This window comes from Cibotium barometz, chromosome 33 (assembly GCF_041138505.1).
Source record: "Cibotium barometz isolate CiBa-2024 chromosome 33, ASM4113850v1, whole genome shotgun sequence".
Taxonomy (NCBI): domain Eukaryota; kingdom Viridiplantae; phylum Streptophyta; class Polypodiopsida; order Cyatheales; family Cibotiaceae; genus Cibotium; species Cibotium barometz.
This window is the reverse complement of record NC_141078.1, coordinates 48,151,646-48,167,767: the sequence shown is the minus strand read 5'-3', so window position 1 is coordinate 48,167,767 and position 16,122 is coordinate 48,151,646.

The window sequence follows — 16,122 nt, the reverse complement described above, 5'->3', positions numbered from 1 at the left end:
ATCTGCACTCATCATCCACTTGAAGGAATTGGTGTAATTCTTATAGAATTGTGCATAAGATGAGCTACATGCCACATTGCTATTAAAGAGAATTCTTTATCTATGGTGAAAATTAAAGCTAATGCTCTTAGGAGCACTTTATCCATCTCATAAGGAGGCTACTTAGTGATTTTCAGTAGCAAAGTTGCATCAAGTGCAATGTTCAAGCTTTTAGCACACATTTCACAGATTTCTTGCAATTTGCGACCACACTCTTGGGTTGAAGCTCCTATACTATTCAGGAGTAAGTGGCTTTAGCAAAAACACCCTACAATTTCTACCTCAATTAGTATCTAAATCTCTATTCCTCATCTTCTTTGCATAATATTACATCTTGCTCATGTCCCTACTAGCTATTTGGGTTAAGCATAGAATAACAAGTTCTTAATCTTATCCTTTTTGCATTAATTCTCTGCATAATACCTACATTTTTATCTCTCTTCTACTTTGAAAAAGACAATAGCTTATAAGCTTTGAGTTTGGTCACATTTTGCTCATGACTATGTATGCTATGAATATGCTACAAAATCTATTGGATGCTGGGCATAATGAATACACAATACTATGCTATGATGCTATGAAGCATGCAATGATGATGCTATGTGAAATGGCAAGTTATGATGATGCTATGGTAATGCTATGTAAGTGATATTCCATGATGTATGCTATGCTTACCTATATTATGTATGCCATGATGCATGTGACAATGCTATCATATGAGCCCATGAAAGTTATGATGCATGTATGCCATGTAAATCCATGCCAATATGATGTCTCTACATGTAATGATGATGCAATGCCATGCTATGCCAGTGCCTATGTCTACACCATGGAAGTCAAAGTCACGAAGATGTCAAGGATGCTATGTGATGGTGATGTTATGCTACATGTCAATGTCAATGATGTTGCTATGTTGATGATGCATGTTGATGATGACAAGGCTACCAATGTCATGCCTCATGATGAAGATGATGCTGCCATGTATGATGTTTATTTAGAACTGTATGCCCCAATGATGATGTGATGATGCCACCCTTTGATCCTACTCACATGCTATGTCTATGTTTATGTCCATGTCTATGTAAGTCACCTCTAGCCATCGATGATGTAGGCTAAGTGATGTATATGTGTCTCCATGAAAAAGGGGGGGGAGGAAAGATGTCATGTGATGTTATGTTATGTGTGTTACATCCTTATCTTGGGATAAGATCCATTTTGGCACCAAGGGAGGGTGTTGTAAATATGGTGCCAACCATGTCTGGGCACATGTATGTATGGGTGTGTGGATGGAGTAGATGAGAAACTTAGGGTGTGTGGATGATGATTCAAGTTTATGATATATGTGATGTTATGAAAAATGGGTGTATGGCTATATATAAAAGGGCATTACCTCAATGGGTGTATGGCTATATATAAAAGGGCATTACCTCAATGGGTTGTGCTGAAGTACCGTTGTAATAGTTACAAAAGTCACAGAAGATATTGTTGTGTTAAAGGTTGCATATAGAAATTATCTGTTTATAGGTTTCTGGTTGTTGCAGGCAAAGATGTCTAATGGACTCAATTAGATTGTCAGTGAGAAGCTAGAAAATAATAACTTCCATGCTTGGAAGTTTAGAATGACCAATTTCTTGATGGATAAAAGATTTTGGGACTACGTCAAAGGAGACAATGAGGAGCCTTCGGAGTTGTTTGAAGAGAATTCCACTCCAACAGATATAAAGGCATTCAAGGACTGGAACTAGGGTGCAAGGAAAGTCACGTACTGTCTTTCAATCAATGTCACAGACACAACGATAGAACACATATATTATGGGCTACCACACCTCCACTAGAGGGAACTCAATGCATTCACCTAAGGGAAGAGAAATAGAACACAACTGTCGTAGGGTACTTACTAATACTTCAAACTTGTGTCCCTTGAGGTCTCCAAGCTCACGTAAGAAGCTCTAATCCTCTAAGATCCACCTCCATGCTGTCACCGTAGAGTCGCTCACACCACCACACAAGGCAATCACTCTCTCTCACTCCTTAATACAAGCATGCAACATAAGTATAGAGAGAAGGCACAAGTGCTAGAATGCTCTCTCTCAAGACAAAAGCAAGATCTCTCAATAGCACAAAGGGGGATTGTGTCCACTCATTATGAGAAAATGCTTTATATACAATTGGCCCTTATTCACACTTGGGCGCCCAAAACTTACTTAACTAAGGCCTTGGGTGGCCAATATCTCATAATGTATAACTTTTATAGTGCCTTTGCATGACACTTATTAATATCCTCAAATGGAGAAGCATATTTATTAATCCAAAATGGGATTAACATCCCCCCTACCTGATGTAGGTTCTATCCTCAAAACCCATCTCCACCACGACAAACTCAGGAGGAGTTATTCTGCGGTGGTGGAGACGGGTCAGGTGCCGTTAACTCCTCGGGGGCGAGAGTGTTAGTGGGAAATTTTAAGGGTTGAGAAGGAAGAGTAGAAAAAATATAGTCCACTACTTGAGATTTGTTAGTAGGCGGAGCATTTAGATATGGATTAAGTAATTTACTCGCGACATTAAAATATACGGGATAAGTAGGATTAAGTGATGAACTTGATGTTTCTTCTTGACCATGTCCTGAACTTGGGGGTGGGTGGCTGGGTTTGTGGAGCTTCATAAAGTCTTGTAGCTTAGGTATATCCTCCGGATTTATGTTAGGATACTCAATATGTTTTTTATCAAAAGTATAAAGGACGTTGGTTAACATGGCTTCTAGATGTTTGTAGATATTATGATATAGTTTTAGAATACCAAAACGATGATATATAGAGGACTCACATAGATTTAAGTACTGGTGAGTATTATATACCTCTAGCCACCCATGGCTTATGATTCATTCATAACTTTGGGCTAAAACCTCATAGATAGCCGGTGTGTCAAGAATATTATCTGGAACAAACAAATCTATTTTATTGACGCTGTTGTCCAGGATTTTAGAGTTTTGTAGCACCTGACACCAACTACGAAGGTTGAGCATAATGGGGTGTAAGGGATAAAAAGTAAATATCTTTAGGATCAGTTAGTACTAAGTCCCCCCGAAAAATTCCCATGATGATGGTAGGATCAGCATCACGTACTGGGTTTTGTTTAATAAGTGTTAGTTCTCCTAGGCTTCGGTCATCAAACAGGTTTATATCATATTGAAGTAAAGAGAGGGTTAGTGTAGACAAAAAGAGAGTCAAAGTTTGAGGAGGGGCCCGAGGAGTTACTGGCACAACTGACTTATCTTTGAGGCTCACTCAAGGAGTAGTCGCATCTCGTCTTTGTGGGTTCTTGTCGTCGTTGACTGCGTTCTTGGATGGCTAGCTAGTGTTCCAACTTTTGGATGCGCGAATCCTTGGTGGTGAGAAGGTTTGAAATAGCTATTTCTCTCACCATTCTGGTAGCATCCAGCTCTTCAAAGCGCCTTTTTGCTTCTTCTTGTGCTTGTCTAGCGGCGGTAGCCTCCCTTCCCTGAGCCTCTATAATCCTTTAAAGTCTTTTTGCAGCCAAATTTTGACTTTCTTATAGCTGCTATGTGACTTGCACCATAGCTTCTTGGTGTGTAGTCATCATTTTTTGCATATGAGACTGATTTGTGTTGATTGTCTCATTGAGTGCTCTATTCTTCTTAGCATTTGCTTTGTTGTTCTATTATCTTTCTTGTTGTAGTTGGCTCACTCTGTGTTCTACTTCCTTTAGAGTTAAGGATAGTGTATTGAGTTGGCCTTGTAGCTCTTCTTCCTTGGCTAGGGAGGCGTGCTTTAGCTCCTGTAGCTATTGAGCATGGATAGCCGCTTGCTCCTGGTTATCTGTGACTTCTTTCTGAAGCTACTCTTTGGCTTGCTCCAGCTGCGCTTTCAAATCTGTATTCTCTTTGATATTTTGCACAATGGTTTGGCTCAGAACCAGATTGTTGTTGTCTAGCGCTTGGTATCTCGCTTCTTGGTCCTCGGTTGCCTTTAAGCTCTTTAGGATAACATCCTTATGGGTTGCTTCTGTTGCTGTGAGGTGCTCTTGCAATGTCTGTACTTGGTTGGTAGCCTCTTGAACCTGCTTCCATAATGTAGCATTGTGGTCATGGAGCATGTGGGTTGTGAGGAGATGGCACCGCCACACGTTGTTCTTGCTCCCAAAGGTTGCTCCGGCCCCTTCCAGTCTAGCATGTCGCAAATTCAAGAGCTCGTCCTAGTCCAAAGAGTGAGGAATCTTCAAAGTACAACTCATCAACATCTGGACCTAATTCTAATACTAGATACATGACAGTAACACCACTGCACACCAACAAAATATATATGTATATCCCAGTAATCACCTTTGCTCTGTAGCCTTCTCTTCAGCAGCATCCAGTTGCAAAGATTGCCACACCACCTCAAAAGCAGCAGCTCCCTCTTCGTCAGTATCCAGTCTCAAAGGCGGCCTTTCTTAACCTTCTCTTGCACATTTGGCTATGCTCAGTCCTTGCAGCTGCCTCCACTGTCGCCACACTTTGCTGACGTACCTAGCCACAGCTCTTCACCAAAGTGGCTCCAGTCCCTGCAGGCGGTCCACCCTTCTTCACGGTGATGCATGTCCGCTCACTGTAGCTCCCGGCTATGCCTCTTCACACAGCCTCTTCTAAGGCTCTCTCCTATCTTTTTCACTGCACACGCCCAGCTGCTCACTGCTAGGCGGCTCCCTCAGAATGACCAGCCCTCTCGCCTGCAACTCTTCCACTGCAGCTATCACCAGCCCGTCTCACCACAAGGTAGCAACTACGCTGCTTCACGCACCTTCGCTTGTCTTCAGAAGTCTCCAGCTAGCTCTCGTAGATGTAAAATCACCAGCCACCTCGCTCCAGGCGGCAACCCCTTACGCCTGGGACCTCAAACAAACTAGCCTATCTCTGCAGGCGCCTCAGCCAGGCGTCTCTTTCTCAGTCACACCCCGTAGATCACAAGGGGGGCTCCTCTGCACTGCGCTAACCCACAAGGCGGTCTCCTCACTGCATGTGCCTGTCTGCGCCCCAACTGCTCTCGGGTCTGCAGCACCTCAGGAAGGCGACCCTTCATCCACCAGGCGGCTACTCTCTCTGACGAGCGACCCGACCCACCTTTCGCTTCCTCGCCAGCTTCCAGAACGTCACGTTAGTAGCACGGCTATCCTCTACGTGGCTATTGCTTTAGTTGGCCACATCCATATTATCTTTTTTTATTTTCCAAGGCCTAAAGATGGCCGCCCTCAATGCTTTCACACCAATGTCCAAGGCAATACTGTCCCTTCATCCTTAAATGCCCACGCCTCCATACACCTCTTTAATGCAGCTTCCAGTCCCCACTGTACTTGGGACGCCCACACATTTAGAGCAGCCAAACAGCTGACATCATCCCCAGCCGACCACATTCCAGACAAGCCTGTACATGCTCACAGCAAAACCGTCCACCCTGTACATCTGCCAAGGCGTTCCCAAGCAAAACTCTCACACATGCCATGCATCTTGTATGTACACAAGCCCAAAATATCTCTCAGAAAAACGCCTGACAATTGGCACATGTGACAGTATTCCCATTAGAGACAGCCTCAAGACAAGTGAACATATCACGATGCGAGGTAATGTGCTTTGTAGCACCACTGTCAAAATACCATACATCAGAGTCAACAAAAACTGCCAAACATGCATCATGTACAGATGGGTCATACTGGCAATACACACTAAACGCCCATTCTGTATCCTGCACAACATTTGCAGAATCTGCATTTGTAGAAGCATCCGCTATTGTGGCTACATTTGACTCTTTCTTCTTTGCCTCTTTAGCCTTTAGCTTAGGGCAATTCTTAATGACATGATCAGTTTGCCTTACAATAGTTGCACCTCATTTTTTTATTGCCTTTATCAAGAGCATTCTCAGACCTATTGTTTCTACTTGTGGAAGGAGAAGAAGTTGCAGACCTACTAATAGGAGAAGAAATAGTGGAAGGGACTGCCTTACCACTTCTTCTCTGCTGGGCAGCAACAAATGCCTGATCAACTGCATGCTGCCTAGCCCTGTTTTGCCTGGACTGTGCTTCTTGCAAGATCTTGTTGACTAAAGTATCATACGTGACAACATCAGATCTGTCCTCAGTAACAAGTCTCCACGTGGAAGCAAAAGTCTGATATGACTCCGGTAAAGCATCAAGAACAATCTACACAAGAGAATGATCAGGAATAATCTCACCTGCAGAAATCAACTGTTCCTTGAGATCTTTGATCTCAGTAAGAAAAACATTCATGTCATCATCTTCCTCCATAATCTTTGATTCTAGCTCTTTACGCAGGTAAGAGATTTTTGCCTCGTTACGACCTGCATACAAACCAGCTAGAATATCCCAAGCGTGTTTTGCTGTTTTAGCTAAACAAATATGTGGGGTGATGTTACGTTTGACAGAAAGTGCAATCAAGGCATGAGCTTGCGCATCTTTACCATCCCAATGAGCTTGTGGGTAAAACAGCAGCAACAATAGAGCTGCTAGAACCTGCAACATCCTCAACAGATCCTACATCCATAAAACCTGGACGTACATTCATACCCTGCACAATGTTCCACACTCCTTTTGCAACCAAAACATGCTGCATCATGTATGCCCAAAGTGGGTAGTTGCTGTCTCCATCCAATTTGTCATCAGCTCAGACAACATGCGAAATACATCATTGCTGTTATCAGCCATGGCCATTGACTGAAATTGATGCAAAAGCTACCTATAATGAAGCAAAGACTGAACAGAAAACAACTTGTGCTATGTGGCACGGTCCACAATAGAATACGTATGCCTATTTTGCAGAAAACTGCACTGTCAAAATTTTTGCACAAAATGACGAAAACACCTATGCAGCAGAACTTGAAATGCAAAAACGGAGCCCGAAATGACCTACGCGCTCATCTGCAGAGTATAGGGACCTGCAAGCGCTTGTGAAAGCTCACCTCAATCGGAGAACGTGAGTCGGAGGGTGCTAGCGGCGTAGCCCTGGGAGCCGATGCCTGCTCTGATACCAATTATTGGAATTAGGGTTGCAGGAAAGCACACAAAGCTTGGAGAAGAAGGAGCAAGAATACACACAACACACAATGTATTAGATTGTGTCAATGTACAAAGATAAGTTAGCCCTAGAATGATGGGCGTATATACAAGCCGGGGGAAAAAATCTCCTAAAGAGGGAAAAAGTGCCCCGGCGGTCCTAAGTGTGTTCACACACATCACTGCCTATATATATGGCAACACACGCAAGTTGGGTTGATTTAATTTTTTAATTTTTAATTTTTAATTTTTAATTTTATTTATTTTTTATTTAAAAAATATGGTGTCAACTTGGAAAACCACCCTTATCCAAGAGTACCATCCAAGTTAAGGGTATCAATAAGAAGAAAACCACTGTCTTGGAAATTCTGCACACTCCTGTTGCCTATGACAAGGGGACTGTGGTCCAAAGCTTTTTGGTTATGCCTGCTGGTACCATGGAGGGAACTGTAAACTTAGGGCGTAAATGGATTTTAGCCACCAAGTTTAATATTGATTGGGCAACCAGGCGAGTTACAATGCAGGAACTAGCCTGACCACTCAGGGTCCCACACCTACGCCATCAACTCTGGACAAAATGCTAGATAAGGAAAAATCACAAAGTCAAGTGGCTACACCATCTTTGATTGTTTTGCCACCCCTCTAACGCTTCAACGCGCCAAGAGTGGAGATAGGTAGTGTGGTCCCCAAGGCTCCGCTTACGTTACCGAAGAGTACATACAAATGGGTCCCAAAAGCTTCGTTAACGGCTACCTCTACTGCTCAATCTCATTCAGACAAGAAGCCTCGTAGTAGGAAAGCAGCTACCCGCCTAGAAAAGGCAAGGTAACATCACATTGGATTCCTAAAATATTATTAGCAGCCCAAGGGTACTACAAAGGGAATGACCAGATTTGGGTCCCTAAACATAAGCTGAACTCCTCTGCATCGCCTGTAAAATCTTATAAGCCAAATGTTGCCACCCCAACGACAATTCAAGACCGTGGTAAGGGAAAGGTAACGGACTCCTCCACACCACTTCTTCCAGAGCTAGTTTGGATTTCCAAAAGATATCGATCGATACCACCTAGCTCAGGAAGGGGGGAGTCATAGGAAGCTTCTAGCTCCTCATGCCATTCACACGTTGATATAGAAGTTTCTGCACGCTCTACACCTACCCTTGTCAATACCCACCAAGAAACCAATGAGTCTACGTCTCCCCTTGTAAATGTATCGTCGGAAGCCATATCCTCCGTTTGTTCATGGGAGCGTACACTACCATCTCTGCAACTTGATATGGCCACAAGGGTCATAAAAAGCTATGTGCCCACATCACCACCTATAACCCACTGGACAAATTGGTTCCACAAGGGGCTACAACATCATTGCAAAAAAAATGATCTACCCAAGGAAAGGGGGAGCATGTACTCATGTTCGACATTCTATTGCTTCCTCCCTAACCTTCTCCCCTTACCATGTAACTCCCAAATTTGAGGGAATGTATATATATAGCTTCCTACACAAAAAAGAAAAGAAAAGAAAAGAAAAATAGTAAAAAGAGCAAGAGCACATTAAGAGGAGAGTTATCCGCACACAATTAGAAACAAGATTGACCTATCTTCGTGAACCTACTGATGCTATATCTGTGTTTGCAGATATGGCAGATGCACGAGCATCACATACTTCATCCACTCCCACCTTTCGTGAGAGCTATCATCTGTACCTTTCTTAGATATTCCACATGTGCTATCCTGTAATTAAAACCGAATTGGGTCATATAGATGTACTAGCCAGTGAGGGAAACGTTGAGCAATAAGAATGGCTAATTCGCCTATTGACCACGACTGACCCCTACTCCGTAGAGGACGTATCCCCGATAGCCCAAGTCTTTACTTTTCCACAGGATGACTATCCTCGCATAGTTACATTCTTGACGAGTCTATGTGGATGGGAGAACGGAGAAGATATATCTGACGATGAATGGACGGATGAGACTCATGGCACTACCGAGGCTGATTTTATTTATTTGGATGATGCGGATAGAGGCTTAGCCTTAGGGCTATAGCCAGAACTCTACAACATCCTCTTACCTTGATCCTCAGTATCAGTGTGGTGATTGGTAGGTAGGTTAGTGTTTTCAAGCTGTTTCTAGTTTTGTGTCCTTAAACAAGTCCTTATTTTTTTCCACTGATGTGCCTCTCGAGGTATAGTGCTTGTTAGTTAATTGTACAGGTTGAAAAGTTTGAGGTGGGTTCGCTTTCATAGTCCTGGGACTGTCGCAATGTTCATACATGGATATCTACATCAAATTACGGGCATTTCTCATCGAATCAAGGAGATCTTAAAAATACAAGTGTAATTCTTCCATGCCCACTCTCTTTCATTTTTACTGTTCAATTAATTGCATGAACTATAATGCATGACCACATGGAATTTGTCAAGCACTACTTAGTTTTTGAAGTTGCCTAAGTTGTTAGTGTAAATCATTAATTGAGTTTAACCTTATTTTAGAAATTCTTGGGAATGCATGATGTCTTTAGTTAACCTTGGAATATGGTTGTCTTAGGTCTAGGGTTAAAACCATGCTTGAACAACCTGGCCATATGTGTTGACCTCTAAGACATAGCTTCTACCCCTTTGTCGAAAGGATGCAAGAACGCATGATAATTTGGGAGCAAAAATCCAAAGAGATAAATAAAAAATAAAAAGAAAGGCCTACAAAAAATGGCAATGTATGTCTATTATGTGCTTTCATGTCGGCCTATCGCCCTATTGACACTTGGTAGGAGAGGAGTATTCCACTCCAGACCGATGCCCTGGGTTGGTAGGGGGTAGCCTTGCCTAAGGTGAGCTAGTAGATTCCTGGAGAAGGCCTTGTGGTAAACATGGCACCAGGGTTGATGCTAGTTTTGCTTTAGTGAGGTCGCCATTGTTTGTAAAAATTGCAGAGCATAAAAGAAATAAAGGCAAAAGACTCCTATGACTCTGATATTTCTTGTGTCCTTAGGCTCTTGGGATTAGCTTGTTCTTAGAATAGACACATTGTGGTCATCTGTTTATTTATTTAGCTTGGTAATTTTCCTTGACTTAGGCCAGTTGTAGACCTTGATTAACCTTCGACACCTGGCTAACTCTTGAATTACTTTTAATAATTTTAACCTCCTATTAATTTGCTCGCTAGCTCCTTAATGTGACCTCTTAAACTAGGTTCTCATGGCATACTTTCATTGTGGTCTAACATGCTTGATTTTATTTTTGATACACTCTATATCTTTTGAAGACCAAGCATGCTTTCACTCTACTTCCCTGTTTTGCAGATACAGTCTACCACAGCAAACCCTGTCGAGCTTACCATACCATAGCTTCCGAGGAAGGAATCTACATCAGGAAGGGGGCATGTTAACCTATGGCAGACATTGAGATGTATTACTTTTTACGTCATATAATTATTTTACGTATTCTGAGTGTCATAGGCCGGGCTTGTCGGCACCACATGTAAAGGGTAAGGGGATTGGGTGATCGTTGCCGATGAGAGGCGCACCTTGAATTTCATTAGGATAAGGGTTAGGATCGGCCGGCCATGTGAGGGCGCCCATGTGTGAATGGCCATGTCACATATAAAAGTCAAATGTAACCTAAAACCTCTCATTCTCTAAGTGTTGAATACAAGGAGTGCTCTTGCTTCATCTTCTCCATCTCCTTCTCCAGCGTGTGTGTGTGTGTGTGTGTGTGTGAGAGAGAGAGAGAGAGTGAAGCGATCGAGCATTGCATGGCGGCACGGCGGTGGCGGTGGCTCCTTCTTCATCGCGGCACGAGAATCCTTCACGAGACGACGGTCTGAGCGGTGAGTGACACACCATTGCTCCCTGTTTTGAGCTGCTGGTTTCCTGGTTGTGTGCTTGCACAGCCATTCGTGGTTCGCACACGGTGCTTGGCAAGTCCCAAGCTCCGACACGTGCGGCAAGAGCGCACATCAGCTCTCACACAAATTGGAGCTTTGATACCCTAAAGAGAATGTAGGGGAGAGGGAGAGCTTGAGTTCCTTGTAAGCACACACACACACACACTCAAGAGAGAGTAAGACACAAGAGAGAGATGCATGGCTGAAGTTTGTTCTATCTTCTTCTCTTCTCTACAGCCATATAACTAAAAGATAAGAGTACATAATATAAGGGAAAGTACTCTCCATATTAACATACAAAGGTCGGTCCATAGTGTGAACTCGACTATATGAGCTAGCGCTATAACTATGCTATAATTATAGTACTCCACAGTGGCTGTCAGCGCGCTATAACTATGCCATAATTATAGTACTCTAAAGTGGCTGTCACATAGCTTGTCATCCACTGGTATCATATCAACCCCATAATCTCACCAACCATGCCAGTGGCATAAGTGTGGAATCTATCACCTAGGCAGGTCATCAATGTCTATTGGCAGCACTAGTTGAGCTTGATATCTCAATAAAAACAACAGAAGAAGTTAAAACCCTCAACTAAACAAATAGCTAGAGGAAAGAAAGAAGATAATTAATCATTGAAAGTGACAATGGGGAAACTGAGTCTTCTTCCTCATCAAAAGGAGCACTTAGAGACATAATTTTGGATATTGCTTAAAATGTTATAGTAGCCGGCAGACCCAAGTGGACTAAACCACTAAATTTTCCAAAGAAATGGACTAAGTATCCCAATCCCGTTGATGAAACAACTAAGTTTAAGGCTACTCAATAATTGGTGAAAGAAACCTAGATCCTATTAGAGGAACCTCGAGGGCCAATTTAGTCTTTCTAGGATCACATCATATGTTGTAGGCTTTTGGAAATCCATGATAGCAAAGACATGATCAATGCTTAGTCCACAGGAGCCCAACTTGTTAATCCTTGCCATGCCCATGGGTGAGGTAAGCTTTCTATCAGAGCCAACTTGAATTTGAGGATACTGGAGTAAGGTTTGGTGATCCCCAATCCTCGCACTGCCTTTTTGTACTATGCTAACTCCTTGAAAGATCCCCACCCCCTCCGTGCAACAAATTCGGGGGTGCTAGTAGCGGAAGTAGCACTTCTTGCGCGGGGCAGGGTCCCTCACTCGGGGCCTCGCCCACGGATATCCAGACAAGAGACTAGTCCCTTGGTTCTTCCAAAACCGAACCTGAAAAAACTTCCCCCGCCCCAAAAAGTGTTGAGATATCGAGCTCTAGTGAGGCGGTGGACACTGATGACCCGCCTGGGGGATAGGCCCCGCACTTACACCACTGGCATGGTTGGTGAGATCTTGGGTGATATGCGGCCAGTGGGATGACAGGCTGTGTGACAGCCATTCTAGAGACTGGCATAGTTATAGCGCCAGCTCATTTTAGTCGGGTTCACACTATAGAGAACCCGTGTATGTATTTGGTTGAGTACCTTTCATATGGTGTGTACTCTTATTCTTGTATATGGTGTGTTGAGTGTTGAGTAGAGAATAAGAAGATTTTCAGCCTCTCACCTTGTGTGTTCTCTATTAGGGTTTTGTGAGTGTGTGTGTGTGCTTGCAAGAGCTCAAACTCTCTTCCCCCCTGCATCTTTTCATGGTATCAGAGCCTGGTTCGTGCTAAGGGCTGAGCTGCAAGCAAGAGAACCACAGGAAGCGGTACGAGGGTAAGAGCTTCAACTACTCTTCCCTATTGTGTTGGTGACTACACCCTTGTCGGGAGCTCTACGGGAGGCACCGGCAAACGATCTCCGATTGAGGAGCTTTCTTCGCGGGAGTGAAGCTATAGGGCAACTATGCAGTCCTTTGGACTACAATTTTCGGGCCAAAAACGCGTTTCGGGCGATTCTGGACCTCCGTTTTTCAGAAAGCAGGCGATTTCGAGCACTGCGGGTAAGTCATCGATTCTCTGCAGAACTCTGTTTTAAGAACTGCAGGAAGACAGATTGACTGTGCAGACACTGTGGGTGCTGCAAAGAGGTCTACAGTTGCCATTGGGTGTATGTATGCACATTGAGGTCACTGGTTGTGACATTTGAGTGGACTGCAGTACCGCTGTGCAGAAAATACAGCAGTTGTGCAAGAAAAACCAGAGTGCAGTTTCTGGTAAAATTGTGTGTTTGGCAAGATGTCTAATGATGGCATAACACAGATTGTGGCTGAGAAGCTGGATAAGAATAACTTCCATGCTTGGAGGTTCAGGTTGACGAATTTCCTGATGGGAAAAGGCTATTGGGACTACATAGAAGGTGAGCATGAAGAGGCACCGGAGATACCGGATATAAATCCGACTGCTGCAAATGTGAAAGAGTTTAAAGACTGGAACCAAGGAGCCAGGAAAGTAATGTATTGGCTTTCCATTAGTATACAGGACACCATGATTGGGCACATTCAGGATGCCAAGTCCCCCAAGGAGGCGTGGGACACCTTGGTAAAGCTCTATGAAACAAACACCAAGGCACGTAAGATACAGTTGAAGAATGAACTTCACACTGTGGAGAAAAAGAGCATGTCTGTGAATGACTATGCGCTGAAGATAAAGGGTATTGTGGAATCCCTTGCATCTATTGGTGTGTCAGTAGATGATGATGACAAGGTGGAAGTCTGTCTACGTGGTCTCGGGCCACAATACAAGGCGTTCAAGACGTCTATTCAGACTCGGGAAAACATTCCCAACTTTATAGATTTGGTGTCTATGCTGATTATCGAAGAGAAGAACTTGGGTGAAGACCAACAGTCTTCACAAAGTAAAAACAGTTCAGAGCAACAGGCTTTCTACACGAGTTCAGGAAGAGGACGAGGTAGAGGAGGCCGTGGACGCGGTCAAGGAGGTGGCCGAACAGGTAATCAGAATTATGGCCAGCAGCAGCAGCAGCAACAACAGTCCCAGAATCAACAACAACAACAACAACACGCAGGTGGAAGAGGCAGATTCAGAGGCAGGGGGAGTCAAAGAGGCCGTGGAAATTGGCAAAGGCAATATAATGATACACGTGAATGCTATTATTGTGGTAAGCCTGGACATGTGCAGTCAGAATGTTATAAAAAGCAGGCTGATATGCAAAATGGGAAAGTGCAGCAAAACAACTATGCATCCTCAAGCAGAAATAATGAGGATAATGAAAGGTTGTTTGTTATGCAGCATGTCGTGAATGCCATGTCTGAAAATGTTGATGCAGCACAGAAAGATAATGTATGGTATGTGGATTCAGGCGCTTCGAACCACATGACGAGTCATGGGGAGTGGTTCAAGGAGATGAAAAACCCGGAAAGACCAGGTTTTGTGGAAATAGGGGATGACACTGCTCATCCAATTGCCCACGTTGGAGATGTGCCATTGTCTATGCAGGATGGCAAAGTGAAGTACCTTGCAGATGTACTTCATGTACCGAACATAACAAAGAATCTGGTTTCAGTTGGCCAGATGATTGAGCAGGGTTTGCAGGTTCGGTTTAACCCTGATGGGTGTTATGTTGAAGATTTCAAAGACAAGTGCAGGTTGGTTGCAAAAGGCAACAGAGTGGGCAGAATGTTTACGTTGAATGTAGACATGCCTGAAATGAGTGCTGCAATGTTTGCAAATGGTTCAGGAGTTGTTGCAGACACAGACATATGGCATAAAAGAATTGGACATGTAAATGTTCAGAGATTGAAGTCTATGCAGACAAAAGGAATCGTGACAGGGCTGCCAAAATTTAAAGTGGAAGGTATGCAGAAAATATGTGAAGCATGCCAATTTGGGAAGCAAACAAAGCATGTGTTTCCACGTAACAGATATGTGAGCAGAAATGCACTAGATGTTGTGCATTCAGATGTATGGGGTCCTACGAAGACCGTGTCTATGGGAGGCTGCAGATACTATGTCACTTTCATTGATGACCACACAAGAAAAGTGTGGGTATATTTCATGAAGGAGAAGAGTGAGGTGTTCACTCACTTTCAGAATTTCAGAGTTTTGGTTGAAAAGCAAACAGGGAAATATGTAAAGTGCCTAAGGTCAGATGGAGGGGGAGAGTACTTCTCCAATGAGTTCTCTGAATTTTTGAAGAAGAATGGTATTCGGAGACAATTCACATGCAGATATACTCCGCAGCAAAATGGAGTTGCTGAGCGGAAAAACAGGCACATTGCTGAGATTGCGCGAGCATTGATGGAAGAGAAGAATATGCCGCATTGCTATTGGGCTGAGGCTGTTTCTACAGCAGTATACATCATGAACAGGACTCCAACTGCAGCCATACATGATGTAACTCCAGAGGAGAGGTTTACTGGCAGAAAACCAGATTTATCTCATCTGAAAGTCTTTGGATGCATTGCATATGTGCATGTGCCAGATGAGCTGAGAACTAAGCTGGATCCGAAAGCTGAAAAATGTGTGTTTATTGGATATTCCCTTGAGCAAAAGGGATACAGGTGTTATAACCCTGCTACACGTGAGTTGAGGGTAAGCAGGGATGTTGTATTTGATGAGATGAGTAGCTGGTATGCTGCTGAAAAAGAAGCTGTTGGGGCTGATTTGAGTGGAAGTGTGGTTGCACAGAATGCAGGTCAGCAATCACAGTCTTTGAGTGGACCAGGAGAGTCCTCATCTAGTGGGTCTGTTGATAGACCATGGAGTGGCAGGCTGCGTCATAATACCAGCCCTGCAAATGTGATTACTACATCACGTAAAGGAAAAGAGAAAGTGGTTGAGCCCCTTGGTATGCCTGACATTTCTGCAGGGCATTCTCATGTTGATGGAGAGTCTAGTGGCTCAGATATGAGCCTTGATGAGGAGCTTGGGATCCCAGCTATGAGAACACCTGGTGTAAAGAAGGCTATGGAAGCCATGAATGAAAAGCTACGAAGATCAGGGAGAGTGAAGAACCCTGTGCAGAGATTTACATATGATGGTTATGTGGCACATCACTATGCATATATGGCAAAGGTTGTGCAGGTTGTTGAGCCCACATGCATTGATGAGGCTATTGGAAATGTGTGTTGGGAGAAAGCTATGGATGAGGAGATGGATGCACTATATGGAAATGAAACTTGGGATTTAGTGCAATTGCCAGAAGGCAAGAAAGCCATTGGATGC